The sequence below is a fragment of the Heptranchias perlo genome, chromosome 20 (genome assembly GCF_035084215.1).
Source record: "Heptranchias perlo isolate sHepPer1 chromosome 20, sHepPer1.hap1, whole genome shotgun sequence".
Lineage (NCBI taxonomy): Eukaryota > Metazoa > Chordata > Chondrichthyes > Hexanchiformes > Hexanchidae > Heptranchias > Heptranchias perlo.
Window position 1 is genome coordinate 12,056,768 of NC_090344.1, and position 22,127 is coordinate 12,078,894.

The following is a 22,127-nucleotide window of genomic DNA, read 5'->3' on the forward strand; positions in this document are numbered from 1 at the left end:
CTGGTGTCGCTCACTGCAGAAATATCCATGTCAGAGTGAAGCGGCTCTCCTGCAACCTTCAGACCTTGTCTATCAAGAAGAATTCTGATTTCCGTGAATCCAATCACAGATTAAATGGTGGAAGATCGGCCGTTCTCAGCTGTGCATTTTTTTTGCTGCCAAAACACACATTCGAAACCAGGACACGCGAGACCATGAATCTAAAAGTAAAACTTTCCTCTATCGTCCCTGGGTGGGCTCAAACCACCAACCTTTCGGTTAATAGCTGAATGCGCAAACCGATTGCGCTACAGAGACCACACGGATGCATGATTGCACAACTGATTTAACGAGCTAAAAATTCAGGTTGCAGCGACCAAGACAACATCTCTCAACTATCAGTTTATTTATGATGTGGAGATGCCGGTGATGGACTGGGGTTGACAATTGTAAACAATTTTACAACACCAAGTTATAGTCCAGCAATTTTATTTTAAATTCACAAGCTTTCGGAGGCTTCCTCCTTCCTCAGGTGACAACTACGTTCACGTGAGGAAGGAGGAAGCCTCCGAAAGCTTGTGAATTTAAAATAAAATTGCTGGACTATAACTTGGTGTTGTAAAATTGTTTACAGTTTATTAATGCTGAATCTGCGTTGCACCCATTTTAAGGCCAATATATCCTTCGTAAGGTGCAGTGCCCAGAACGGAACAGAGTACACTAAATGAGTTCTATTCAGAACTCTGTACAGCTGCATCATAACTTTCACCCCTTTGTGTTCCATTAGCCTTTTCAAGTTTTTTGTACCCGTGAAATACATTTTCGTGATTTGGGCCCCCAAATATTTCTGCTCATTTAAAGTTCCCAGCTTCTCACCATTTATAATAAAAACTCTGATCGACCTTTCTTAGGTCCAAAGTGTCTGGCCTCACACTTTCCCACATTGAATTCCATCTACCACAGTTTTGAAAAGTAATGAACTGAAACCCTTCGGAATTTGAACAAAATGTTACGTTTCCAAAATAAAGAGCGGAACATTCATTGTTGAAACAGTCTCGTGTCACTCACTGCAGAAATATCCATGTCAGAGTGAAGCGGCTCTCCTGCAACCTTCGGACCTTGTCTGTCACGAAGAATTCTGATTTCCGTGAAGCCAATCACAGGTTAGTTGGTGGAATATCGGCCGTGCTCAGCTGGGCAAATAAACCGTGCATTTCATTTGCAGCCAAAACACAAATTCGAAACCAGAAAAAGCAAGACAATGAATCTTATGGTAAAAGTTGTCTTAAAGCCCCTGAGTTGAGTTCGAACCCCCATACCTTTCAGTTGATAGCCGAACGCGCTAACCAATTCCTCCATACAGACAGTAAAGATTTGCTATTGGACCATTATTTCAACCAGCTAAAAAAAATCAGATTTCAAAAGTTGAAAACGATCCGTGCTGAACCCAATCTCGCCAGTACCACGCTGACAGATACAAGGCGGTCAAACTCTGGTTCATTGAGACGAAAACTGAGAGCGATTTCACCGTCAAATGCAAAGGCGAACAAAACTCATTCAAAGACAGTGCAGGTCACTGAGTTGCCTTTAAATTCCTGAATGTTTTCAGTGAACTTCTTCCCAAAGCGTTTGAGATTCAGTTGGAGCGATTTGGGGATTCTTATCTCTCTTTGCAAAGCTTTCATTCGCAATTCAAGATCAAAAGTCGAGGGCAGAATGAGACGCCTCCCTGATATTTGGGAACTAGGGACGCAGACTTTAGAGCAAGGTTCTGTTTATTGAGAAAAAGCAGATAAAACATTCATTCCGAAACGATCCAGAATCCTATCAGCTCGAAAAGCAACGGTTAACCCGTGATTTGAACACGCAGCCTTCTGGTGACGCAATCAGTAATACAGATAGAAACATGGAAGTCGAAAAGTGGGAATTGGTCGATTAAGTGAGTGGGCAAAACTGCGGCAAATAGAGTTCAATGTGCAGGAAAGCGAGGTCATCCTCTTTAAATCTAAGAAAGATAAATCAGACTATTTTCTAAATGGTGAAAAACCAGGAACTGTGGAGGAACAGAGAGATTTCGGGGTCCATGTACAGAAACCGCTACCAACAAACATACAAGTACAAGAATTAATTAAAGAGTCGACTCGATGGTTGGTCCGGCCGGTTAACTCATTTGATTAGAATGTGTTGTCATGCTATGATCATGGGTCGATTCTTGTGGTTTATTTTGGGTTTTTGAAACTTTTAAAATAGAAGCTTTACAAAAAAATTCACAGACAAATTCACGGAGACGGTTTTTTGAAAAACATTCATTGTAACTTTGCACCGGGGCCGGAAGACACGTGTTTTTTGTTTGTTTTTCTCCGGTTTGGAGATAAACGTTTAACTCGCGGCCTGTTCCCATTAATGATCCTCAGCAGCAACAGACAGACAGAGCGGGTCTGACCGCCCCAAAATGTGGAAAAGGCATCAGTTTAGAACAGATGTATGAAATCAAATAGTCACCCGGCACCGAGAGAGAAAAAAACAAGAGAAAAAGGCAGAAGGAAACAGAGAAATAAAAGCAAAATACAAACGATATAAATATTTCCCATCCTTGATGCCTCTCTATTCAATCCCCAATCCTTCAGTGGCGGGAATAAAATTTCACTGTAAATAAATGCGAGAATCGACCCACAGAAGAAAAAACTAAATAACCAAAAACTGCCGAAACGCGGAACCTTCAGATCTTCAGTCTAACGCTCGCCCAACTGAGCTAGTTCCGCTCCACGTCCAATTGAACTTTGTGTCGTTGACTTCGAAGAAGATAAATCACGGGGAGGCATTGCCCCTCCCGTTCATTCCGCTCTTCACATATAAACATCGCACTCAAATATACACACCCACAGTTCATATATAAACATCACACTCATATATACACACCAACAGTTCATATATAAACATCGCACTCAAATATACACACCCACAGTTCATATATAAACATCACACTCATTTATACACACCCACAGTTCATATATAAACATCACACTCATATATACACACCCACAGTTCATATATAAACATTACACTCATATATACACACCCACAGTTCATATATTAACATCACACTCATATATACACACCCACAGTTCATACATAAACATCACACTCATTTATACACACCAACAGTTCATATATAAACATCACACTCATATATACACACCCACAGTTCATATATAAACATCAGGCTCATACATAATTACACCCACAGTTCAGATGTAAACATCACACCCATATATAACCATCCACAGTTCATATGTGAACATCATACTCATATCTACACTCCCACACTTTATAAAACAACAGCACACTCCTAATACACACCCAGTTTACATTTACCCAAAGTCCTGTTCACATCTCTCACCAAAGTCTGAACACTGAAAGTTTAACTATTTTCCAGATACTGTCCGTCCTGCTTTGTATTTTCAGCATTGGATTTCCTGCAGTCCGGCAAAGGGAGCGCGATATCGGTCCTGACGGTGAATGCTGCTTCTGATGGATGGCTCAGTATTCACGAGCTGGCGCTGACCCTTCTGCTAAGGGAAATGGGTCATCCCTATCCACTCCATCTCGTCCCTTTATAATTTTATATACCTCAACTAAATTTACCCTCAGCCTCCTTTGATCCAAAGGAAACAACCCCAGCCCATTCAATCTTTTCCCATAGCTAAAATTCTACAGCGCTGGCAATGTGCACGCAAGTCTCCTCTGTACCTTTTCTAGTGCGATCACATATTTCCTGTAATATGGTGACCAGGACTGTATGCAGTACTTAAGCTGTCGCCTAAGCAATGCTTTATGCAGTTCTAGTACAACTTCCCTGGTCTTATATTCTATGCCTAGACTAATAAAATAAAGTATCCCGTATGCTTTCTTAACCAACTTATCGACCTGTCCTACCACCTTCAAGGATCTGTGGACATGCACTCCAAGGCCCTTTCGGTCCTCTACACCTCTCAGTATCCTCCCAATTATTGTGTACTCCCTTGCCTTGTTTGCCTCCCCTCCCACCACCTCAAATGCATTAGCTCACACTTCTCTGGATTGAATTCGATTTGCCACATTTCTGCCCACCTGACTAGTCCATTTATATCTTCCTGCAGTCTACAGCTTTCGTCCTCACTATGAACCACACGGCCAATTTTTGAATTATCTGCAAACTTCATGCTCAAGCCTTCCAAATACAAATCCAAGTCATTACAATATATCGCAAAAAGCAAAGAACCTCGGACTGAGCCTTGCGGGACCCCACTGGAAACAGCCATCAACCATTACGCTTTGTTTCCCGCCACTGAGCCAATTTTGGATCCAACTAGTCACTTTCCCTTGGATCCCATGCGCTTTTACTTTTCTGATCAGTCTGCCATGTGGGACCTTGTCAAAAGCCTTCCTTAAATCCATGTACGCTACATCAAATGCGTTACCCTCATCGTTCCTCCTTGTTACCTGCTCAAAAATTTCGATCAAGTTACTCAAATCACAGAATCATAGAATCGTTAGAGCATAGACAGAGGCCTTTCAGCCTATCGAGCCTGTAGCCGCTCTTTGTAAGAGCAATTAATTTTGTCCCATTCCCTCGCTCTTTCCCCGTAGCCATGCACTTTTTCCCTTCCTCTACTTATCCAATTAACTTTTGAAAGCGACGATTGAATTTTCTTCCACCACCCTTTCAGGCAGTGCATTCCAGACCACAACTACTCGCTGCTTATTATTTTTGCATCGTGTCGCCGGGATCCGGGACTAACATCACATCCCTTTTAAACAGACAGAGACACGGAATGATCCGAGACTTACATCACATCACATTTAAACAGACACAAACACGGAATGATCCGGGGCATACAGCACATCCCTTTTAAACAGACACAGACACGGAATGATCCGGGACTTACAGCACATCCCTTTTAAACAGACACAGAAACGGAATAATCCGGGACTTACAGCACATCCTTTTCTGCCAGAAAAGTGGCACACAGCGCATGGCTTTGTCAAGGAAAGATCATGTCTGACTAATTTGATTGAATTTTTTGATGGGGTGACTAGGCGTGTGGATGAGGGTAACGCAGTGGATGTGGTATACATGGATTTCAGTAAGGCCTTCGATAAAGTCCCCCACAGGAGACTGGTCAAGAAGGTACGAGCCCATGGAATCCAGGGTGCCTTGGCACTTTGGATACAAAACTGGCTTCTTGGCAGAAGGCAGAGGGTGATGGTCGAAGGTTGTTTTTGTGACTGGAAGCCTGTGGCCAGTGGGGTACCACAGTGATCGGTGCTGGGTCCCTTGCTGTTTGTGGTCTACATTAATGACTTGGATATGAATGTAAAAGGTATGATCAGTAATTTCGCTGATGATACAAAAATTGGTAGGGTGGTAAATAGCGAGGAGGATAGCCTCAGTCTGCAGGACGATATAGATGGGTTGGTCAGATGGGCGGAACAGTGGCAAATGGAATTTAACCCGGAAAAGTGCGAGGTGATGCACTTTGGAGGGACTAATAAGGCAAGGGAATACACAATGAATGGGAGGACCCTCGGCAAGACAGAGGGACAGAGGGATCTTGGTGTGCAAGTTCACAGATCCCTGAAGGCGGCGTAACAGGTAGATAAGGTGGTAAAGAAGGCATATGGGATACTTGCCTTTATTAGCCGAGGCATAGAATATAAGAGCAAGGAGGTTATGATGGAGCTGTATAAAACACTGGTTAGGCCACAGCTGGAGTACTGTATGCAGTTCTGGTCGCCACACTACAGGAAGGATGTGATCGCTTTGGAGAGGGTGCAGAGGAGATTCACCAGGATGTTATCAGGGCTGGAGCGCTTCAGCTATGAAGAGAGACTGGGAAGATTGGGTTTGTTTTCCTTGGAGCAGAGGAGGCTGAGGGGGGACATGATTGAGGTGTATAAAATTATGAGGGGCACAGATAGGATGGATACTAAGGAGCTTTTTCCCTTCGTTGAGGGTTCTTTAACAAGGGGACATAGATTCAAGGTAAAAGGCGGGAGGTTTAGAGGGGATTTGAGAAAGAACTTTTTCACCCAGAGGGTGGTTGGAGTCTGGAACTCACTGCCTGAAAGGGTTGTGGAGGCAGGAACCCTCACAACATTCAAGAAGCATTTGGATGAGCACTTGAAATGCCATAGCATACAAGGCTACGGACCAAATGCTGGAATATGGGATGAGAGTAGACAGGGCTGATGGCCGGCGCGGACACGATGGGCCGAAGGGCCTCTATCCGTGCTGTATGACTCTATGACTCTATGACATCCCTTTTAAACAGACACAGACACGGAATGATCCGGGACTTTCATCACATCACTTTTAAACAGACAGAAACAAGGAAAGATCCGGGACTGACAGCATATTCCTTTGTAACAGACAGAGACGGAATGATCCGGACATAAATTAAAATTATGGTACTCTTACGTTGGCCATAAGATTTACTCCTTTTACAATGACACCACAGTACACTTTGATACTTCGCGAGCTTACAATCTCAAAACCTTCGTGTTTGGAACTGTTGCTGATTTCAGTAAACAATGCAAAAACCTCCGTCTGCCGTTTCGACTGAATGAGAGAAACAAAATAACGACGAGGATGGGATTCGAACCCACGCGTGCAGCGCACAATAGATTAACAGTCCATCGCCTTAACCTCTCCGCCACCTCGTCAAATGCAAGCACCTATGAAAGCCCTTTTATTCAAAGTGAAAATACTGGCGATGTTGCCAATCTGAAATAAAAAATAACAATAAATGTGGATATCCTCAGCAGGTCAGGCAGAAACTTTCGATACAGAAATAGCGTTTCAGTTCGATGACCATCACATGAATATTCCATCAGACTCCTGACGTGAGCCTTGTAGATGGTGGAACGGCTTTGGGGAGTCAGAAGGTGAGTCACTCGGCGCAGAATATCCAGCCTCTGACCTGCTCTTGCAGCCATAGTATTTATGTGGCTGGTCCAGTTAAGTTTCCGGTCAATGGTGACCTCCAGGGTGTTAATGGTGGGGGATTCGGCGATGATAATTCCGAATCACCCACAGAAGCGATTTACTGTAAAGATTCCAGGGATGAGGGGTTTTCGTTACATGGGTAGACTGGAGAAGCTGGGGTTATTCTCCTTGGAACAAAGACGGTTGTGAGGAGATTTGATAGAGATATTCAAAATCATGAAGGGTCCAGACAGAGTAGATACAGAGAAACTGTTGCCATTGGTGGAAGGGTCGAGGACCAGAGGACAAAGATTTAAAGTGTTTGGCAAAAGAACCAAAGATGACATGAGGAAAAACTTTTTTACACAGCGAGTGATTAGGATCTGGAATGCACCGCCCGAGGGGGCGATGGAGGCAGATTCAATCATGGCCTTCAAACGGGAACTGGGTAAGTATCTGAAACGAAAAAAAATACAGGGCTACTGGGAAAGGGCGGGGGTCGATCTGGATTGATCTTACTGTACCGAATGGCCTCTTCCGTGCTGTAACCTTTCGATGATTCTATTCTATGTGTCGGGGGCGATGCAAAACGACTGGAGCGTGACGTAAATCGTCCTGCTCATGTACTTTCCCTGATAATAAATCCGAGTGTTGAAGCAAAGAAGGAATTCATAATTATCGGCATATCCTTTATCTTATGCTGACCACAAGAGACACTTCGTTTACCAGGGGGACCTTGTGCACTTTGATTGATACTTCACCTAGATCACCCCTTACACTCCCAACACCTCCGTGCAAGAAACAGTTTGGGTGGCAATTCAGACTTTGTTGATTTGTGCAGCAGATGTAAGTCAGCAATGCGGAAAAGCACTTCTTCGGAAAGAAGAAGTGAGGCGGCCAAAAGAATGTGAGAGTAAATATTAGAGTAGGAAGGGCCGCAGGAAAGTGTCAATGAAATGGACCATGATTGTGGAAGGAAGAAAAAGCTGGAAGAAGCGGCGGGTCTAAATTGTGGCTGAGGTGGGATTCGAACCCACATAATTAAAAGATTGATTCCATCAACTCAGAAAGCTCAGCGACTTCTCCGACATTGCAGTATATTCATTTTTGATGAAAAAGGTCATAGAGCTGAAACATTACCTTTGGTTCTTTCTCCAGAGGTGCTGCCTGCCCTGCTGAGTGTTTCCAGCATTTTCTGTTTTCATTTTTGTGAATTCACAATGGCTGTTTTTCTGAAAACACCTAATTTGACGCAAGGATGAAGCACGCACTTCACTTTCCCCACGCGCTTTGAAGTCTGTCGTTTCGGAACAAAATCCCCTCAGCGACGGACATTCAAAGGACCTTTCGCTCACGGCCAACTTCCTGTAATGGACACTTTTTCACCATTGCCGCTCTTTTCATTTCTCTTCATTCCTGTTCAATTGGACATTTCCACAGACCTATTAAGATCAAGCGGAACATTTCCGATCTTACTGCACCGCACAGATTGCCAAATGTGCAACTTTAAGCCGTCATTCACAGCTATGTCGCGCCGCTCGTCTCTCCCGCACATCAACTGCTCGGGGAAAAGCGCCAATGACCATGAAAACAAAACCCAGTTCTTCAGTTAACATCCCCCGTGTCACAAGATACCCCATGGAAATTTCACGGAAAAGTATGCGCTGTCCTTCCGAATGCCAGCCCTGCTTTCTTAGTGCTTGTCTCTGGAACAGTCACGAAGATCGAAATGTATCGACTGGTCTCAAGGCACAAATGAACATTGGTGCGAACGGGACATGTGCCGCCGAGGAACAACGGTCGCTGTAGAGCAAACTAAAAGCGTAAGAATGTGAGAGTAAATATTAGAGTAGGAAAGGCCGCAGGAAAGTGTCAATGAAATGGACCATGATTGTGGAAGGAAGAAAAAGCTGGAAGAAGCGGCGGGTCTGAATTTAGGATCATCCAGCAGAGACACATGAGAGTGCTCGGATGTAAAAGAGTCGGCGGACTTTCGCATCCACAAAACTTCTTTTTTTCATGTAGTAAATATTGATTTCTCGTTGCGTTCTATTAGCGTGTGTCGCAGAGAGCAAAACAAGCTGTGCCGTGACCCGGATTTGCACCGTAGGTGTGGCGCCAACAATGCAGATAACTGACCTCACATAAACTGCCCCGACCGCATCAATACCGCAAAGGGCACTGCTGAGATTCACGGGGAGTGATCTTGTCGATTATTTTTTGTGGGCCCCAATTACTAACAGCTCTCAAACTGTAATAGGATGAATTTTAAAGATGTGAGTATCTGCGCCCTTTCATCCTTCCATACCTTCACTCTCATTCAGTCTGTACTTCCTTTCACTGGTCTCCTCCCGTTTACATTTCTGTATTTTGAACTGTACTCCCGTCCAACGGCCTATCTGCCCGCTCCCGTTTCAACGCACCATTTCAACAACGAACTTAAAAAGGTTAAAGTGCACATGGGTACGTCATTCGAATATGAGTGTTGAGATCACATATTCAACAACGGTGTCTATCACTGATATGTATTGATTATCACTGGATCGGTCCCTTCCTTTAATCGTGTGCAGCAGCAGTGAAAATAACTTTGTGGATTTGAGGGTTGACCGAAAACCAAATCAATTCCCCAGTCCCCAGGAGAAATTTCCCAATTCCAGGGCAATTTGAATTAAGCAGAATTTAGCTGCAAAAAGTGTTGTTAATGGGAATAGTGGGACTGAGAAATGCTTAAACAGCCGGTACCCTGTAAAACAGAGCTCCAAGTATCGGTTTAAATAAAGTCCTGAACTGACAGAGCGGAGTGCAGATGAGGATTGAATTAAATTCCAATTCACTGAATCTAAACAAGGTTTGTACAAGTGAATCTGTCAGGAGTGGGATTCCTGAACCTGCGTGTGAGCTGTACCTGGATCGCCCCCTTCCCCATTCTCCATCTTCCTCTTTTCCCCTTCCCCATTCACCCCTTCCCCAGTTGCTCCCTTACCCATTCGTTCCCTTCCCTATTCGACCCCTTCCTCATTCACCTCCTTTCAAACCTCCCGGTTGAAGAGCACCTTCCATCTGCTCCTCCGCTCCAATGCCATTAATATAACAGGAAAATATTCTCAACCTGACATTTCCAGCCAGTGAACGTTACTTTAAGATAAGGTTTTGAGAAATTAATTCCCTCTAAACACGGAGTGAGCAGGTCTCGGTGTTCAGGCTGAGAGCCTGGTGTGGTTTTTCCAGCTTTGTTCAGAGGGGGACAGACATGAACCGTTGGCCATCAGATGTATATGTGAATTTATCTCGTTTTGGTGCAGGCTGGTAGACCCACTTGTCGTTGGATGTAAAGTGTAAGATGGGGCCGACTGTTAAGTCTCGGTGAAGCAAACATGTTAGTCATTGGTTGTTAAGGTGAGAGACGCGGAGTGGGTTAAATGAATGTTCCTGTTAAATCTCTGACTGCACGAAATAAAAGGCTTAAACTAAACGGGATTGAAAACTTTCTTAAAATGGCACTGGCAAGAGTTTAACACAGAATACTGCAGGGCAGAGATGGAATTAAACTCTTGACATATTAACTACAGTAAAGAGTAAATGGAGCGAAATGATTTACTTCGAAATAATGTTTATGGAGAGGGAGAGATCGATCACTCTGAGGGAAAGGTGCATCCGTCATTATCTGTAGAGAATGCGAATACACTTTTATTTCATAAATCTGAATAAAATTAGGTTAAACCTTAATGTAGTTCTGAAATCTGATTCAGCTTATATATCTTTTTCATCAAATTTTATATAATCTGAAACAATAACAATATTTGTAACAATAAAAGAAAGGGGGGCAGTGCTGCGGGACCCTGTCTAGTTTAGTAACACAGCAGAAGGGTAAGAGTATATTGTGATTTATTACAAAATACAGCAGGTCACTGGGAAATTTACACATTGTACCGAACAGTTGGGAAAACTCATGCAGTAAGTAATGGGCAGGGTCAGTTACACAAGACTGAGTGACTTTATTGTGCAGTCTCCAGGCATCAACTTTACAATTGTCAAAATTAAATCGAAGAGAACGTTACTCCAGAAAAAACATTAACTGTCTCGCCTGCTTCATCTGCTGCTGTTCTGCCAGTCAGCACTCACACACTTCAGGCTGATAATAATTAGTTTTTAAATTAGTCAGTGCTTTCTGTATGTACTCTCCGGGGGTAATTTGATTTTGTGCTATACTGCAGAACGGGAGATAGCGAATCTGCAGCCCGTTCTACATCTATAGTGATTTTTATTTCCATTGACTTCAATGCAACTTTTAAAAGGAATCTTTGCATTGTACATATGTCGCCCAAAAATTGATCACTTTATTCTTTGTTTCACGACGTATCTGTTTCTGACTGTTATGCTCAGGCTCTCCCTCTTTCTTTGTATTTAAATTCTCTTTGCTTGACTTTTTCTGACTATATCACTGCTTCTTTCTCTCTGTCATTTTTCTGTGTGCTTGACTTCTGTTATCTCTACCTGATTTCTCTCTGTGTCTCTGTCTCTTCTCCCGCCTCTCTCTGCTCTCTGTTTTATTTTCTCTCCCTTTCTTAATCCATTTCTTTATTTCCCCTCATCTCTCACTCACCCTCCATCGAACTTTGTCTCTGCTCCTCAGTATATTTCTCCATCTGTGTACCCATCTCTCTCCCTTTTCCCTCTCGCTCACACACACTCACCGTCCCTTTTAATGGTAATCTGTGTTATTCATTTACTGTCTCTCTTTAATGTATAACTGTCATTGTTCCCTATGTGCGCGCGCTCTCTGCCTTTCTTTCACTTCTCTCTTTCACTGTTCGCTTTCCCTTTTCTCTGCCTCTGACTTTTTTTGTTTCTCTCTTGCTTTCTCTTCCTGTCTATCACTTTTCTCTGTCTGACTGTCTCTATGTCTGGCAGTTTCTTTATCTATATCTCTCGCCCTCTGCCTCGTTGTGTTTTAATTAGTCTTTCACGTGTTTTTCTTTCTTTACCTTGTTATTTCTGTCGATGCCTCTCTGCCCCTTTCTACTGTTCAGTACTGTCTCGCATTTTCTGTTGATCGATCTGTCTTAATACCTTTCTCTTCTTTATCTGTTTCTAGCTGTTTTCTTTCTCTCTATTTTGACTCGTCCTCTCTCTCAGTTCCCCCTTCAGTCTGCCGCTTGCTGTGTCTTTGCATCTGTAACTATAGCTTCCTTCCCTTTTTTCACGTTATCTCTCTCGCTTCTCTCTCTCACTGTCACTTTCCAAGAGCAGCTGAAGGGAATACTATAGCTGGAAGTTCGACAGTAAATGATCCAGAGGATCTCTCTCTCCCTCTCTCTCTCTCTCTCCATGTTATGTTTCTCTCTTATTTTACAAAAAAATAATCAAAAATGCTAATCGAATGTTAGCCTCTACCTCAAGGAGGCTGGAATACAAAGTGGTTGAAGTTAGAACTATGGAATCATGGAATGATATCGCACAGAGGGAGGCCATTTGGCCAATTGTGCCTGCTACGGCTCTTTGAAAGAGCTATCCAATTAGAACCGCTACCCTGCCCTTTCCCCAATGTCCTGAAAACATTTTCTCCTTGAAGCATTATGCAATTCTCTTTTGAAAGTTATTGTTAAATCTGCATCCACCATCTTTAAGGCCGTACATTTCAGATCATAACAACTCGCTGTGTAAAAAAAAACTCACCTCGTCTCGCCTCAGGTTCTTTTGCTAACGAACGCCAATCTGTGAACTCTGGTTACTGACCTCTCTGCCACTGGAAACTGTTTCTCCTTATTTACTCTATCAAAGCCCTGCACAATTTTGAACACTTCCATTAAATCTCCTCTTATTTTTCTCTGCTCTAAGGAGAACAACCCCAACTTCTCAAGTCTCTCCACATAACTGATGCCCCACATCACTGGCACCATTCTAGTAAATCTCTGCAACCTCTAAAAGGCATTGACACCTTTCCAGTGCCCAGATTTGGAAACAATTCACCAGTTGGGCATAACAATTAATTTATAACGTTTTAGCCTAATTTCCTGTTTTTGTACTCTATGCCTCTGTTTATAAATCCAAAGATCCCGTATGCTACAGTTGTTTAAAGCCCAGGTAAGACTGCATCTGGAGCACTGCTTTCAGTTCTGGGCACCGCACCTCAGGAAGAATATGTTGGCTTCGGATGGAGAGCAGCCCAGATTCACCAGAATGATGCCAGGACTCAAATGGTTAAATGATGAGAACACATTGAATAGACTACGCTTGTATTCCATTGATTATAGAAGATTAAGTGGTGATCTAATTTAGGGTATTAAGAGATACGGAACCAAGACATGATCTAATTGAATGGCCGAAAAGGCTTGTTGGGCTGAATTGTCTACTCCTGTTTCTATTTTCCTATGTTCTCTCCGTTTTTTCTCCCTTGGTTTGTCTCTCTCCGTTTCACACTCTCCCTCGTTTTCTGTGTTTCTCTCTTTCTTTCTCTTTGTTTAACTCCCTTTGTTTCTCTCTTCCTTTGTTCTTCTGTTCGCTCTGCTCCTATCTGTCTCTCTATATATTGTATGTTTTCTCTGTCTCCTTTCCCGATCTCTCTCTCTCTCTCTCTCACCCTCGATCCTTCTGTCTCTCCATTTAGCTGGAGTGCACCTCGTTCTGATCAGGCCCACGGCTGTGACTGTGATTGGCCAGTTTGCCCATTTTGATGCAGGTGCAGGTCGGCCATTTAGTTGAAGTCCAGCTGAGCTCTTCAGTGCTGCCTTTTTGAGGAAAAATTCATATGTCTGCAGAGCAATTCCTGCCTCAATTGGTAAGATTATCAACAAAATATGTCAGAACCAGACTGAAGATCATTTCATTGCGTTGTGCTGCTAATATAAGATGTACTTTCCGTCCTGGGGAAGTGTAGGGGATGGAGTGTGAAATGGGATTTAGTTCTGGTGCTTGAAACCCTTCAGCTCTTTTTATGATTTCACTAATTTAACAATTAGATTGAGTGGGTATGTTACGATGTTCTTCAGTTCCTCTCTGAATTTAGTCAGGGTGAGGACATAAATACAAGTGTTTGTGCAGGAACTGAGAAGTTGCAACATTCCAGTTGTGGATTGTACGATATAAACAGAGTCAGTGTAGGAATAATAGTATCGACTGCCTGCAATTCGCACATAAATGTTAGACACAACCCGGCCCACCCATAACAATATAAAACTGCCCGATATACTGAAGAGTAAAATGATGGATTTCTTTCGGTTCTCCATCTCTGGATCCTTGTGATTCTCTCCATTACTGCGGCCACGGAGTCCCCTGCGAACTCGACTGGACACTAAAATGCGCCTGACCGTCAGAACATTGAGCAGCAAAATCAGAATGAACGGAGCACAAGGGGTTAAAATGCGGTGAAACATGTCAAATGCGGCCCATGCGGGGGAAGCAAAGAAAATCGTTTTCAGGATACAAAACCAGGGAACATTGTCGACGATCTTTTCAGGTTCATATGGAAAGTACCAGGGGACACACACTGAACAGCTCAGCACACTCACTGTTCCGAGAACCACAGCCGCCGTTTTCTCCGCGCAATATTTTGTTTTCATCTTCTCACAACAAATGGCCACAAATCGATCAAAGGTAAAAGCGACTGTGAGCCAGACAGAAACATCTGTGGATGAATAAACCAGGAAGTAAATGAGACGACATACGGGAGTAATGTTCAGGAATGAAAATGAGAAATAATTCCAACCAATCTGTCTCAATATCACATCAGAGACAACGACCAGGAGATCGGCCACTGCCATTCCCATCAGGTAGCGACTGATACATTTGGAGAGACCGCACTTTCCTCGGGACAGGATCACAATCGCCATCAAGTTAACTGAGAGAGAGGAAAGAATGCAGAGAAATTACTACCAAAGCAGCAGTTTGAGAGGATCGGCGATGAAATGTCCACCTTTGTTGCTGCATGAAAAGTTGGAAAGTGATTCATTGCCCTGGGCAGCGTTTTCGAGCAGAGAGATGTTTTAAACACAATGAGCAGTAATGAATCGGGAGATCGATACAGAAAGTGAATAAAATGAGAACTGGATCCATTGGGAGGGCTGAGTGAGGGCGCAGTGCCGGTGGGGACGGGAGAAGGGGTCCTACCGAGCGGGAATCCACCGTATTAAAGCTGGATTTGGGCTCCAGGTGGGCGGGAAAGAGAGCGAAGGTGAGGGGACAGGTGGCGGTGCAGCTGGTTTATTGATTTGGATGAAGAGAGCTGACAGGGGCTGGCACTAAATGGGAAAGGCAGCTGGAGACCGAGCCAGTGAATGAGATTGGGAGGGAGACAAGGAAAAGGAGGAGCTGGAGGGGAATCAGGATCAGATGGTTTACTAAAGTGGGTCAACTGAAGCAACGGATGTGGAGACAGAGGATTCAGTGCAGTGGGCGGAGAGACTGGGATTCACAGGGAGAGACTGCAGCAGAATGTTGGATGTATTTCAATCTATTGGCCCCAGAAGCACAACGCAATTAATAAATTAACCTGTTCATGTCTGTGGTTATTGGTGTCAAGGAAAAGCTCGTGGGGTACATAATGTGTGCAATAAATTTACTTTGCACGTTCAATTAAAATTAAATCAAAATATATTGATTAAATCACCTCGTTCTTTATTGAATTAAGCTGACACATAACTTTTAGAATACAGTACCTAATAGTTTATTACGATCAAGAAAACACTGATTCTATTCTTTAAATACATTTCAATTATGTTTGTGTATTCATTCAGTAAATAAGTAAAAGGAACATTCACTTAAACAGACTGAGGATCTGATAGCCACAAACACAGCCGGCGAGAGTACATTTAAACTCTCACAATATGACAACATTCTAACAACACCTTCAAGTAACATTTCCTCCTCATAATTGTACTGGAAATTTCAGCAGTTCATTCCATGAATTGTTTACACCGCTGCCGCTCTCTCTCTCTCTCGCTCTCTCTCTCAGCCTTGTCTCTCTCTCTCTCTTTCCTCGCGTTCCATCTCCCCTCCCTCTCGCTTTGCTTCTCAGTCGCTTTCTCTATCGCTCCTCTCTAGTTCTCCGCACTGTTTGTACTCTCTTTCTCAAAGCCCCTTTTCATATCCGATGAAATCCGATCATCCTGCGCCTGCATTCTGCTCACCAGTCCCGTGTTCCAACGATCCTATTTTTAGTGTCAATTTATAAAATGGTGAAGCCTCTGTGAATAGTTTAATGTTTCTACAGATCACCCAAGTCTCCACCTGTTCACCTACGCTGTTCACTTCCTCTATATTGCATGGAATAAACAGAATGGATTGCCTCTTCCAGACAGATCTCACAATAATTGAGATTTCTTCTCCTGTAATTATCAAATACAGTGATAGGTAGCGGCATTGTTCAAAGAATAAAAGGCCAACGTTATCACTCCGACTTATAATCTACAGATAAATCGAAGTACTCCAGATTCGAACAGATACAGTGCAAACTGATACAACATAACGTGAAAACATTTCATTTCACAATGCAGTCCAGTGACAGCCAATCAATTCATCGAAAGTGAAGCAGAGAATGAGATGTGAAAGAGTCAGCAGCAAACTCAGTTCAGTAGCCAGACATCTGAGGCAACGTCAGACACAAAAATAATAGAATAATATTTCATAATAGTGATAACCAATAAATACATTGAAATCCCAGTTAAACTGAAGCATGTTCTGGGGGAGAGCTGACATTGCGTTGCCTCCTTGTAACACTGAGACCGTGAGCTATCTTATGATCAATCTCTGAAAACACATTAATGAAAAAATATTCCAAGACACTTTTGATGCACAATATGAAACTGTTAACCGCTCCCAATGGTCTAATACCAGCTCTTACCCCAGATAGCTGATTCCTATACATTCAGCACAGATAATATTCCAGCAACAATGCCAGGCTTGATACAAAAAAGCAAAATACTGCGGGTGCTGGAAATCTGAAATAAAAACAAAAAATGCTGGAGTAGCTCAGCAGGTCAGGCAGCATGTGTGGAGACAGAAACATAGTTAATGTTTCAAGCCGAAGACCTTTCATCACAACTGTCAAAAAGATCATTACAAATAATAATGCAATTGCTACAAGACAGAAAGAGCACTCGCTTAGGGCATTTCATCATTCAACTGATAGGACAGAAGAGGCGGCTGTGTAAAAGATGCAGGTAGAAATAAAATATCAAGTACAGCAGCAGAGTTGATACCGATATACAACATTAACAGCTGGAGATAATCGCTTACCAGAAGTTCCAATGGCTGCAAGAACAGGATAGTAAATGTCTTCTATCTGATAGATTACTGGGTATTCCATTTCTGTGAGAAGCACTGACTTCTGTTGGCCTGAAACCCAGAGCTCCGGCAGGCACTCTGAGCTGATCCATTCCAACAAGCCTTGATTTATACAGGGCATAAGTCTCCCCTCACAAGGTGAAGCCCCTGATCATTGCTGCTAGTTACAGTCACTTGAACAAACACATTACATCAGCAGCTTTGACTCCAATATTAATTATGTGGTGCATATAACACAAACATCTCAAAGCCTAGGAGATTATCTTAATCAGCCTTCTCTTGGGAATAAGACTAAAGGCTGTACACATACAGGACTTATCCCACAATAATGAACGGCTTCATTCTCAGTTTTCATATAGTTGTATTGAACATGTGCAATTCTGCCAATTCATTTCCAAATTTTACCGAATTCCCTGCAGTGTGGACTTAATCCAATGACACAAGCAGACTTGTTTCACTCTGTTCCGGCAGTTTCCCAGTTAAAATATAAATTTTGAGTGTCTGACAGGAGGACAGTTGAAGGCCACGTTCCGGATTGCAGCCGACAATTTACTGTAGATGATAAAAGGGGACGGACACTGAACGTGCCCCAATGAGATTCCTCTCTCCGCTATTTTACTGCAGATATTCTACATTGGTGAATGGCTGCAGTGAAATTGGTCACGTGTAACACCCAGCTAAGCACATGACCCAATTTTACCTCCATCGCAAAGGCGCCGTGATTCCCTCACTCGCCTTCATTCCATACTCATCCCATTGCCATTGACACCCTCAACGATGCCTCTGTCCTCTCCAGACTCCCTACCTCCAATGCGTTCCTGGCCGGCCTACCATGACCACCTTATTGAATGGACACTGGCCTCTTTTGGTGGGACTACCCTCGCTTGCTTCCACTCACCTATCTCATCATAGCCAGGAGAAGCTTTTCTTCCCATCCTATTATCCTTATCTTTGGTGATTTAAAAGGTTCAATCCTTGGCTCCCTCCTCTTCCTCATCTACATCCTGCCCTTTGGTGACGTCGACTGCAGATACGGACCAGCTTTCAAATGTACGCTGACAAAACCACCACCGCTCTTGACCCTTCCAATGTCTTTGTGTTGTCAGACCCACATTCTGTTATAGATTAGCCTCAATTTCCGCAAGATAAAAATTGGGAACTCATGATCTTTGGCCCCATAATATTAATACCCTTGGCACGGATTCCATCCCTACTCTTGTACTTTCATTGGTGAGAAGCTCACAAATCACCCAAGCCCTCACTGATCTGCATTGGATTGCAGTCTCCTCAGCCTGCAGATTATTTTTATTCTTTCTTACACTTAAATCCACCAGGGCCTCCCCACCCCTATCTCTGTAACCTCCTCCAGCCCGACAATCCCTTCCAAGCGTTCTGCTATTCACCCTCTGGCCGCCTGTGCATCCGCAGTATATTTGCCCTACTTTTGACAATCGTGCCTTCAGCCATATTTACACTCCAGAATGCCCTTCCTCAGCCGCTCGATCTCCCTCTCCTGCTTTCATTCAGCCGTGGCTCAGTGGTAGCAGTCTCACCTCTGAGATAGCAGGTTGTGATTTTATGTCCCACTCCAGAGACTTGAGCACATAATCCAGCTGAGATTGCAGCGCAGTACTGAAGGAGTGGTGCACTGTCGGTGGGTCAGTAATGTGGCAGTGCTACACTGTCGGGAGTGCCGACTTTCGATGGACACGTTAAACCGAGGGCCCCATCGGACCTCTCAGGTAGATGTAAACGATCCCCCTGCACTATTCGAAAGAAGTGCAGGGGAGTTTTCTCCGGTGCCCTGGTCAATATTTAACACTCAACCATTATTACTAAATCGGATTTTCTAGTCATTCATCTCATTGCAGTGTGTGGGACCTTGCTGTGTGCAAATTGGCTGCCGCGCTTCCTACATTAACACGGTGACTACACTTTAAACTGTATTTCATTGACTCTTTTGAAATGTTCTGAGGTCTTGAAAAGCGCTATATAAAGGCAAGTTCTTTCCGCCTTTCAGTCCTTGCATGGAACCCAGCTCTTGCTTCAACCTTTTGTCATCCCTCCTAATATCTCCTTCTGTGGCCGGAGCCCCATTTTTATCCTTCAGAGATCTAAATTCTACTCATGTAAACCAATCTTACCCCCTCAACCTCAACATTTAGGACAATAGGAATATAGAAAGATAGGAGCAGTAGTCGGCCATTTAGCCCCTCGAGCCTGTTCAGGCATTCAATGAGATCATGGCGCATATGTTACCTAACTCTTTTGACCCGCCTTAGCCCCATATCCATTTGGTTAACAAAAATTTATCAATCGCAGATTTTAAATTAATAATTGATCTAGCATCAACTTGCGGAAGAGAGTTCCAAACTTCTACCAACCTTTGTTTCTTAACTTCACTCCCGAAAGTCCTGGCTCTAATTTTTAGGCTATGTCCCCTATTCCTAGACTCCTCAACCAGCGGAAATAATTTATCTCTATCCAACCTATCTGGTCCCGTTAATATCTTGAATACTTCGATCAAATCACCCCATACCTTCTAAATTCCAGGGAATATAACCCTAGTTCGTATAATCTCTCCTCATAATTTAACCATTGGAGTCCATGTGTCATTTTAGTAAATCTACACTGCACTCCCTCCAAGGTCAATATACCCTTCCGAAGGTGTGGTGCCCAGAACTGAACAAAATACTCCAGGTTTGGTCTAACCTTTGTATAGCTGCAGCATTACTTCTATTCCCTTGAATTCTAGTCCTCTATATATAAAGGGCAGTATTCCATTAGGCTTTTTGATTATTTCCTTAACCTGTCACTGACATTTTAATGATCTATGTACATGGACCCGTAAGTCTCTTTGGACCTCCTCTGCTTCAAACATTTCACCAAAGTGGAGGATCTCACACTTGCTTGCATTGAAATCCATTTGCCACAGTTTCGCCTATTGACTTAATCTATCAATATCTCTCTGTAATTTCATGGTTCCATCTGCACTGCTTACTTGTACGCCCGTTACTCCATCCATAAACCCACTCTTTGACCAAAGTGTTCGCCAGTACTGTTGATATCTTCTTATTCCTATTGTGCCTGTTGATCCCCACGCCTCTGTGAAGCCCCTTGGGATGGTTTTTCATTTTAAAGACGGCCTGTGAAGCATAGAAACATAGAAAATAGGAGCAGGAGTCGGCCATTCAGCCCTTCGAGCCTGCTCCTCCATTCAATATGATCATGGCTGATCCTCTACCTCAATACCATAATCCCGCTCTCTCCCCATACCCCTTGATGCCCTTTGTGTCTAGAAGTCTATCTAGCTCCTTCTTAAATATATTCAGTTACTTGGCAACAACAGCCTTCTGAGGTCGAGAATTCCACAGGTTCACCACCGTCTGAGTGAAGAATCTTTTCTTCATCTATGTCCTAAATGTCCTACACCGTATCCTGAGACTATGACCCCTCGTTCTGGACCCCTCAGCCAGGGAAATCATCCTCCCTGCATCCAGTCTATCTAGCCCTGTCAGAATTTTATATGTTTCAATGTGATCCCCTCTCATTGTTCTATAACTCGAGTGAATACAGGCCGAGTCGACCTAATCTGTCCTCACACGACAGTCCTGCAATCCCAGGAATCAGTCTGGTGAACTTTCGCTGCACTCCCTCTATGCCAAGTATATCCTTTCTTAGGTAAAGAGACCAAAACTGCATACAATACTTCAGGTGTGGTCTCACCAAGGCCCTGTATAACTGCAGTAAGACATCCTTGTTCCTGTCGTCAAATCCTCTTGCAATGAAGGCCAACATACCATTTGCCATCCTAACTGCTTTCTGCACCTCCATGTTTGCTTTCAGTGACTGGTGTACAAGGACACCCAGGTCGCTTTGTACGTTAACATTTCCCAAACTATCACCATTTACATAAAACTCTGCCTTTCTGTTTTCCCTTCCGAAGTTGATAACTTCACATTTATCCACATTATACTGCATCTCCCATCTATTTGCCCACTCACTCAACTTTTCTAAATCGTCTTGAAGCCTCTTTGCATCCTGCTCACAACTCACGATCCCACCTGGGATTCTCTAATATCCCATAGAAAGCCCTCCTATTACAGGCCATGTCCACTAACATCTCGTCAATTAAACACAAGATAGACCCGAGCATGAGATTGGCGAGTGTGCATCAGACTGACGGGTTACATTCCATGAATGAACACAAAAAAATGTTATGATTCTCTTCAGTCTGAAACAGGAAGTTACTGGTTGATTCATGGCGATTAGAACAAGTAGTTATCTTTTCTACAGAGTTTAATGAGTTTTGCAAAACTGACAGTAAACTATTTTGTAAAAGTTAATTCCCTGCTTGTGAACCGAACCCGTTTGCCGCATTCAAAGCATTTGTAGACGGCAGCTGTCTTCTGACTTTTTGCTTTACTAATTCCCACAGTCGAGTTTCCGTCGTGTAATGGTTATCGCTAATGGTCCTCGGTTCAAAACCGCGCCGAAATATTTTGAAAAAATTATCCACCAATAATCTATAAATATATTAAAAAGCAAGAATTCACTCTGTGGTTAAAGATGAATAAAGTACAACGCCTCACAGAACCACTATATTTTCCTTTCTCTGTCCAGCTCCACACACACTCAAACACTATACAGATACCGACAGTGTCTCTCCCTCACTCCCGTTTCTTGCCCTGAAGGTGCAGGAAACCCCTCTCAAAGCTGCACATTGCGACTGAATTCAGTTGATTTGTGAGAGATCATTAAAGGACCCTGCAGCGCTGCCTCGGTTAATAACTACAGTTCTTAACAGCATTGCAGCCGCGGAAACAATCACTTCAGTTTTTCAATGTTCGATGTTCCCCAGCTCCCGGATTGAGTGAGGCCACGACAGCAACAACATTCA

General features: G+C 43.3%; 2 non-coding genes across 2 annotated transcripts; both read right to left on the bottom strand.

Moving 5' to 3' along the window:
* Window positions 1-223: 223 nt before the first annotated feature.
* On the bottom strand, window positions 224-297 carry trnan-auu (transfer RNA asparagine (anticodon AUU)). The gene has a single exon. It is a non-coding gene; the product is annotated as a tRNA-Asn (tRNA).
* Window positions 298-6,602: 6,305 nt separating this feature from the next.
* Window positions 6,603-6,684, bottom strand: trnan-guu (transfer RNA asparagine (anticodon GUU)). Its single transcript has one exon. It is a non-coding gene; the product is annotated as a tRNA-Asn (tRNA).
* Window positions 6,685-22,127: the final 15,443 nt, after the last annotated feature.